This window comes from Photinus pyralis, unplaced genomic scaffold, assembly GCF_008802855.1.
Source record: "Photinus pyralis isolate 1611_PpyrPB1 unplaced genomic scaffold, Ppyr1.3 Ppyr1.4_LG3b, whole genome shotgun sequence".
Lineage (NCBI taxonomy): Eukaryota > Metazoa > Arthropoda > Insecta > Coleoptera > Lampyridae > Photinus > Photinus pyralis.
Window position 1 is genome coordinate 14,691,351 of NW_022170510.1, and position 9,840 is coordinate 14,701,190.

Genomic DNA, 9,840 nt, shown 5'->3' on the forward strand with positions numbered 1-9,840 from the left:
TAGTAGCACAGACAACATATACTACAGACGGTCAATCTTAAGGGGAAAAAGCACGCCAAGTTTTGTTTCAAATGTCCCCTTATTTAAAAACCTGCTATCCCTCTATTTTGCTCCATCTATTAGCGCATACAACAATGTGTTGGTTCTTCTACAGATTTCTTATTTTGGAATGGTTTTGCAAATTGTCTAGGGAAAGAAGTATTGATACTTTATTATTAGAAAGCTGTCCCACAAGAAATCCCCATATTTACATCTGGGCGAAGTGCTGATAATCTTTGCAGGTACACATACAAAGCAAATATCACTTCATATTCGCAATTACGTATTACTCGTTGTCTTTGGGTGCATAAGAAACGATATAACTTGCACCACTTTTCGAATTCTCGAAAAAAGTGTAATCTCCGTGTTTTTTTTATATACCTACGTACTCTACTTGCCTACTTGTCTCTCCGTTTGTGGAATAAATCTTGCAATCAGCAATTTAAATTCATTTAACTTGGGTAAAGAAAACCTAAACATAAGTAATTTTCGAATGAATATTTGCCTCATCATGTAATAAATCCCATTTGAGGTGTGCAGTTATCGGTCAATTACGGCGGTAATTGCATTGTAGAAAACGAAAGAGCCCTGCGCTAATTGCACATTTCATGGGAATACACTTAACAATTTGATAAGTAGGTAAGGTGAGTTTGTAATGTCTATTCGGGAAATATTCCCCCGAATTACACTCGTGCATCAAAATAAACCTGATAATTTTTAGCGCATTTTCCAACGAAATTGGGTGCGCTACTGCAGCCACTTTCTCTGTCCGTCGGTCTGTCCGAGGCCTTAACTACTCCTACAGTTTTCAAGATATTTAGTTCGTTCTTTTTGCATTCGGTAGCGTATCGCTCTGGCACCTGAGTCAAAGAAAATCTTGACGATTGAACTGCGCAAAGGCAAATATATCGCATATAGTAAAAATCAGATGTGCGCATGCGCAGACTGCGCAATGCAAACTTTCTTATTTATGGAGATATTTCTTTGAAATTTTAACCAAAGATACTTATAGTAAAAGCAAACGTATTGTATATTGTAAATATCAGATTAATAAGCGCATGCGCAGGACGCGCAATATCAACTGCGCAGTAAAGTGTCAACTTCCTTATTTATGAAGATATTTCTTTAACATTTTAACCATATATGCATCTAGTAATGAAAAACGTAGCGCACATAGGTATGGCATTTGGGGAAGTATTGATCAATTTATGGAAAATGCGCTGAAGTTACTCGCCTTAGGGCGAAAACCTTTTTACTTGTTTATTCAAATATCTTATCAGTAAAAAACTGCGTTCGGTTATTTTCATAATTTGTTAAAAGAGCATTTTGATGCACTTGTGCAAACGAAAATTGTCACAAAGCAAAGTTTTAATAGCGATCCTCGAGATGGTTTATAGTTTTGTATCTATTACTGTCTGCCGGTTTAGTGTGTTGTCACTTCACTCAACGAAACAAGCGCTCGTATGAATAAAAGTAAGCAAATGCTTATACACTTACAAAATTCAAAGTAAATACTCGTAACTGCCCCTTCATACTGGTCTGTTTAGCATGGTTTAGCAGCGCTGCACTGCGTCCTGTCCTTCTGCTTAGAAGCGCTGCTAAGTCACCCAGTGCGAAGGAGCACTTACGAGTATTTACTTTGAATTTTGCAAGTAAGCATTTGCTTACTTTTATTCATACGGGCCCATGTGTATTGTATGCAAAAAATCCCCTGAATCCGTAAATGACAGTCTAGCTGACCGGAAACTCCGGGAACATATTGCTATACACAAGAAAACGAAGAAAAAATGGGAAAATATCGTTTTTTCGCATTTAACTTAATTAGGTATCTCGTTAACTATTCCTCTTACGGAAAAAATGAAGAGAACGATTTGTTTAGAATCGATTTTTCTATCAGATACAGTTGGTATGATTTTTATTAAACAGAGTGCCAAGGGCCTATTATAAAGTTACTTTCTTGTTCTATTTCTGGGGTTTCCACTAAACTAATTCCACAGTCCGTCGATTTGCAAAACTCATCGGGACAACAGAGACAATTGTTGGAATAGGTTGTTTTACGGTTCCACCATCCATAAAAATATTGAAAACGCTCTGGGAGTCATCCAGTTTGAAAGACAAAGCATCGAGAAGGGCGTATCAACAAAAACAAATGTTAATTTTTGGGATTACTTTTTTTGTATTTTTCCAGAAAAAACAATAACATTTAAAATGAACGGTTCTGTACCAACTGAAAATTCTATTCGAAACAAATTCATTTCTATGAGCTCGAGCATTAGTTGACGAGATAATTGGAAGTCAAATGCGAAAAAAACTGCATTTTTCCATTTTTTCTTGGTTTTTTTGTGTATATAGCAATATGTTCCCGGAGAATCCGGACAGGGAACTACTTAGAATACACTTGGTTTCGTTGTGTGAAATGCCAACATCCAGTTTAGAATACTTTTGGAGCTAATTGGCTGGACTATGTTGACCCTACACAATACACATTGACATAAAATAAATAAAGTTCGTTAAGTGCTCCCTTCCCTAATCAAAAAATTTTGTGATGTTATTATCACAGATCATGGTATAATAAATATCACATATACATATAGGTAGGCAAGGCCGTGCGAGGGGGGAGGGGCGAGGGGGGCCCAGGCCCTGGACGCCAATTCTGGGGGGCGCTGAAGTGAAGTCGCCCGTCGTCGCCTTCGTCGGGAGCGTCAAAGGCGTGAGTGAAAGATTTACCTCGAATTATATAAACGAATCGGTAAATACTCTTGTTTCGTATTTGATAAATTCAGAATCAGTAAAAATTTAAAAATTAAAAACTGTCGCGTTTATAAAGTCGGTAATTCCATGGAGTTAGGAAATCAAACAAAAGCGCCTGCATTTGCCATGTTTGATTTCAAATTGCCATGGCACCACTGATTTTCTTAAAAGCGCAAGTTTTTAGTTATCCAATTTCTGGAATTCAAAGTTCAGAAAATTAAAAGCTATAGTATGCATGGATTCGTAATTTGTTTCCCTACAAAAAACCTAAATAGACTTTCTCTCTAAAATAATTACAGAAGTCAATAATCAGAAATGAAAAAATTACTATTGCAATTCCTATGGTGCGTTGTTCAAGTCACCACCCGGTATAATAATATATTTATTATGGAAAAACAAAAATTATGTTTATTATTCTAATAAAATCTCTCCTTGTCCAACCTCATAATTTTATATGTGGAGGCTAAATTTAGTTTCCGCCCTTGCAGGGTATATTCTAAGCAATTTTTCCAACTGCACAAAAGTTAATTTTCTAGGATTTTTCAGCACTTTGCAAACGACGCGGACTAACGGCACCGGCACGGCTGGTCTGGTCGAGCCCGGTCCGGAAATCGTGTTTATATCTTTCCGTGGTTGGCGCGGGGTTTGCGCAGGCGCGCAAACGGCTAACAGCAGTCTTTTGTTCTTGTATATCCACTTCCACTACAATATGCCCGAACTCGCTGGTTGAAAAAAAAACAGCATAGAGTAAAAGCATTGAATAATATTATTATTCAATGGTAAAAGCTACTACGAAAGCCAAAGAAGAAGGGTACTTCAAAGGAATTTTCATAGAAGCTGCAAATAAGCGTGATTCGTCAGAACAAAATGACGCTCAGAAGACAAAAACAAAAAAGATATTCTGACTTGTCAGCATCTCACATTTTATTAATAAGTGTTCCATTCCATTTTATGAGTTACATTCAAATTTTTTAATAATATTTTTTTCATTTTTTTTTATTAAATACAAAATTTTCTACTGCACATTTTTTTGTCTTCCAACTGCACATTTTCATTTCCAACTGCACAGATTGTGTCCAACTGCACGTTAGAATATACCCTGCGCCCTTGTATAACCAAATTCGCTCCATCAATTTTTTAAATGTTTAGAAAAGCGAAAAATGAAGAATTAAAATGTATCCTCTTTCATGTAATTTATGATGTTATACAAGTGAGCGGTGAGCGCTTATCTTATCTACGTAAAGGCCGGCGTTGAAGCCGAGGAAGTAAGGTTTGAGTATATGTATTTTATTTTTACAAAAATGACTCCATCTATTACACACTTTTACCACACACAACAGTTTTCTGTGCGTCTACCACATTTTACAACAAATTATTTCGACTGCTTCAAGGTAGACAACACACTAACCGTACTCTATTAGGTGTTGCGTTTATTTCTACAGCATTGCATTGACCGTCTGTAGTATATGTTGTCTGTGATAAAAGTAATTTGAGTTATCCTTAGTAAATGTAGTTAGAAGTTATCTACTTAGCAGAAGACTTTATGACTCAAGAAATAATTGATATAAACAGCAACTTATATCTGCAGGCCGCCCGATATCTCAGATATTATTTCGCGGTTTTATCGTTAATAATTATTTTAGACCTTTTTTTCCGTTTTCTTTTCCCATTTTGGATTTCGTCTATTTTTTATTTGGAATAATATATAAAGGAGTTCGTCCGGAAATTAGACGTATCACCGTTTCTACTTGAAGATAATTGCCCAGGAAGCGCCGCACGCCAAGAAGATTACCACCTTTAACCAATTTATCGAACTGGCCGCTTTCGTCCCAAAGATAAGCTAAACTTCAGTTAAGGTCAGCTCTCTTTTATATTTATTATCATCAACTATTGGAGTCGCCGAATTTCCGTTTGCTATCGAACATTGAATAACAACTTTAACTTTCGTATATGGAAGGAATACATTTTTATTAAGTTATTATCACTAGAGTCAAATTTTTGAATTAATATTCTGTCAGGGAATCCACAAGGTCGCTCCAAAAGTTACTTAAACGCGTTATAAAGTTGCGTATATATTTAGGATGTTTCCTTATGCGTATTTTAGTTTATTAATTTTAAAGCTTGGTTTGGGGAACCGACTTGCGAGCGCTCTCGACTCACACCTGCGGCCCTTCCGTCGGCACAATTATTGCATTTCTTTGGTTTTATCGCAGGTACCATAATTTAATATAAGTACCCACAGTTATAGTTATTTGAGAATTCCTAGATTTTCATTTGCGTCATATTGTTAAATCAAAGATTCAACTCAATTCACGTGTACTTATTGTTTTGATTTAATTCTGTATTCCAATCGAATCGACCTTAATTTAATAGAATAATGCTATCTTAGCACCGCGTAATTTATTTATTTATTACTAGAGATTTTAATGGACTTATCCTGGGTCAGGTAAGCAGTACTGAATTGGTGACAGTGATTAAAGACCCTGGCGCCCTTATCTCATACTTATCTATGCTAAGAACCTACGACCTAGCGGCCGGGCATACTGTTCCAATCTCGGTTCCAATAGAATTTGTTAGCATCCTCTGGAAGTATAGGTATTATTTATTTTAAATTGCGTTAGCAATCTGTTGTTTAAATTACAAACAAATAATTTTTAGAGAAATTTACTCCTTCTTTATTAATATTTCCGCATCATTACATCAATTGATCATGGTACTAATCTAATTTTACTTTTAAGAATATACGTTATTACGTAATATTTACAATGTGAAATTCAGAAGTGGTTTTACAAGCTAATAAAAGATCACAACACCAACTAAATTCAAAACCGGATCATAAGGATGGCGAGAAATATGTAAAATTGTATATATTTTTGTATTTTCATCGAAAGAAATCTCTGAGTTTGTGACTAGTCTTTAGAGACTATTTCATACTTTCTTGGAATCTAAGCAAATTCCTATTAACATTCATATTAAGGGAATTGAACTGCTTTTGCAGTACAACCCATTAATGGCCGTTTGCACCGACAAGTTTAAATGAGCTTAGCTTAAGCATAGTTTACAATCCATAGCAACGATTATTGAGACAATGGTTGCCATGGATTGTAAGCTACGCTTAAATTTGTCGGTGCAAACGGGCATAAGCCATTTAAATTTAAGAGATGGCCATTCCTCCTTTAGGAATTAGTTATTTGTGTCCGTGCTAGGTAGGAATTTCAGGTTTAATGCCCGTTTGCACCTACAAATTTAAGCGGAGCTTAGCTTAAGCGTAGCTTAAAATCCATGGAAACCATTGTCTTAATAATCGTTGCCATGGATTTTAAGCTACGCTTAAGCTAAGTTCCACTTAAATTTGTCGATACAAACAGTCATAAATCATCTAATGAAAGATTACTATAGCTAAAGGAATGCATGCTTAAGTTTCCAACTATTTTTCGTGTCTGTTTTCTTTCAATATACAAAAAGTTAACCATTTCTGTCGTGGTTATTGAATTAGACAGTGCGAGTTACCATGATTCCATTTGTTTTAGTAATTACCTACTTAAACTGCAGAAGATATTATATCAAATAAATTAACAAAATAAAAGTTATTCAAAACAAAATGGGAACAATCCAGCTCATTAATACGATCGCACAAGGATTAGCTAAGACCGGGTGTTAAGTTAGGAGGTCAGGATGGCTTTCAGTGCAGGTATTTCAAAAATCCCCTTTCTGGTTGTTTTCTGGTTTTAATTCCCATACATACCAACACAATGGTTAGTATTATCCGCAGGAATTTTTCAAGAGAATATGTATCTAGAGGTATTTTAGCTTGACTAGTCGCTGTTTACTCAGTTAAAAGAGTTACTACATACATTTTTTTAGTATCACTATCACAGGATTACACCAGTAATGACTAATCTAACTTCATAAAACTTTTCGATGAGTTTTGTCAGTGTAAGTGTATGCAACAGTGTATTGATCAAAGGGAATTATGCTCAACTGTACGTACCGTATATTCTCTAAATAGATTTAAACCAGACAGTTCGTTTAATTAGATACGTATTCCATTTCCACCTCATATTTAAATACAAATCTCTGTCATATTTAACCTCCTGGAAACCGCACGTTCGAAATTTAGACTGTATTAAAAAAGTTTGATTACATACTTACATGAACGTATAATTTTAATGGAGGGATTCATGAATTTGTAATATGATCTGTTAAACGAGATGCACAGTCAAGGAGGATATGAAAGTTATCCTGTGCCGCATGAATATATATCTAGATGCCTCGAAATTATTTAAATAACACGTTTACGTACCTACGTGTCGTTTATTCGCTTTAAATGCAAATAGGCAATAACGGCTATCATGGAACAATAAACCTAATCTTTTATTGCGGATTGCATATGAATAAATTGCATTTTCCTGCCTTTTCGGTTTCCGGCTTTAATTGCAGCCTTTATATTAATTCTAGTCCTACAATCTCAGCATTCATAAGAAAACGCTGTTGGTTTAAAGACAATGCCACGCGCTTTTATCACAACCTATTGCTATAATTTCCCAAGACAGCGTGGGGAGCGCCACCGAGGTGTTTATTGCTATAGACCCTGGATCGTCAAGGATTACGCACTTGGTGGGGGCTTACTTCAATCCTGAAATATTGTAACCTAGCGCATGTTATTCCCACACATTGTTTTCAAACTAATCTATCTATTATTAAGGAAAATTAATGTTGCCGCCTTATTTTATAGTGATTATACAACGAAATCGGGAAAAACGGAGGTTTTCTTTGGGTTTTACGACGTGTTCATGATAAAACTTACTTTATAATTGTAAAAGTCATTTTATCGGATACCAAACCTTTCTCTAAAAGCTTGCCAGATTATTATCGTAAATTATGACCTGGGCGAATAAGAGAAATTAGTATTAACCGAATTTAATGCTAAAAGCTTCCGAAACATACCCTTTTTGCTGAAATTCCGTGAAAGTTTTATTTATAAACGCGCGATGATTAATTGATAATTAAGCACGAAAAGGCAAAAATTTTCGTATGTGAGAATAACTAATTGTTGATTTCCTTTCGTATTTAATGCACTGTAAAGAACTCATTTTTCGGGGCCCACGATCGCATGTGATTTTTTTGTATTAATCAGATTGTTCTTTAAATATTTCCTCAAAATTAATTGCACGCACATTTTTATATTTTCTTATCGGATTTTATATATTTATGCTTCTACTTTGTCAACGCCAACCACTCACTTAATAGAAGTTAGTTTAATAACAATATAGCAAACAGAAACCTTTCTCCCGAATATGTGATAACAAATACTATTCATATTTCCCTTGAGGGTTTTGCATCTGAACTACCTTTGTTCAAACCACCCCTACCTTTGTTACTGTAACACTTTTTTAGTTCTTTTGAAGCTCATTTTTTGGCACTTAATTTTTTCTCGTGATCGATTTTTTTAGTCGTTATTGTAATCAACTTGGTGTCAGAATAGTTGCATCACACATTCGAGCTAGTGGTAGTTAGAATGAATTTTTATGTTTGCTTTCATTTCCTTTTTATGTGCCGTAAGCAACGTGATTTTAGGGCTGATAAAGAGAAGGTATATATTGTAATATAGTTATTGCTGCTTTTATTCTTGAAGGCGAGAAACATTACTTGATTACTCTCATGAAAAACAAATATACACGATTAAACTCAATCAATGACATGACGTTAATTAAAAATATAATTGGATCGACTCTTCCCGATTTAGCATTGCCTCAATGCTGGTTGTTCAATTCCTTTGGTACCGCTATGGCCAGTTTTTGTAATAGGGGCTTGATCTTCTTCGTAACACTGTCTCCTTAGTTACAGTCGTTTTAAAAATGAGAACTCTGGATATTTTGAAAATGCATCTAAAAGTTGGTGCCACTTCTGGTCATGATACTCCTGCTACCAATAACTAATCATTTTTTCGTTCGTTCTTTTAGTATACCATCCTATGACTATAATGCAAAAATTAATGGTTAATCTAGTTACATAATACTGAATATTTATTAATCGAATCCTTTTCCATCTTGTTTGCTCTCCTTCTTTACGTTTGCGCCAACTCAGAAGCTGGAGCGCCGTTTCGCATGAATAAGCTTAGATTTAACCAATCAACAAGAATATGACTGTTAAAAAGCACCATGTCACCTCATTGAAGCTTTCGTCTGTCGTCCTCATCGTCTTGCATCGTTAAGCAACGACAAATAGTCGAATTCTCGCTTTGTCGTTCTCTGCTAGAAAATTTCGTGTCGCAAATAAATCGCCAACCTTTGTGGTTAAGATCAATCGTTCGCGAGTAAATACACATAATTGAAGGTCTACCTAACGTGAACGCTAAGCCACCTTTTTTCTTTTCATCTTTTTTTTATTTGTTATTTATGTAGAATCCACACGCATCGCAATTCAAGAAAGTATTATGCGATCACAAGATGAGTTGCTATCGAGTCACCTTTGGAATTTTTTTAGCCTTGGGAAATCGTATTTACTTGAACTTCCAAAGTTCGACAGACAGTAACTCATTTTTGATCGCCGTTATTAACCTGTGTACTTGGCTATTAAACATACTCGAGCGCCTCAGATTAAAAGTAAGGCGGGTTGACTACGTGTTGAAAGGTGTGCACTTCAATAATCTGACGATTGAGCTTGGACGTAAGTAGGTCCAAGTAATTTCAGTTCTTCAGTTCGTTCCTCAGTTGAAGCATAGAAGTTGACTGAGATCATACATGGTCTGTCCATAAACTATACGAAAACCGCTCTGGCTTGTTTGTTTGTGCTACTTCGCCAGTGACCTATGCTTGCATATATCTTGGCAAAAATGGATACCAACACAAGTTGCTGAGATTCGCTTGGAACTCCGTCTCGAAAATAATGCTCCATGAGATAAATTGATGATGGTAAATTCGACTCGCATTTTCGTTCATTTAATTTCAGCTGCTTTCACCATGAACAATTAATTACATACAATTATCTCATTTATTCTATTGTAACTCGCAAAAGAATTGCATTTCCATCTCATTTAGCTGTATCAAA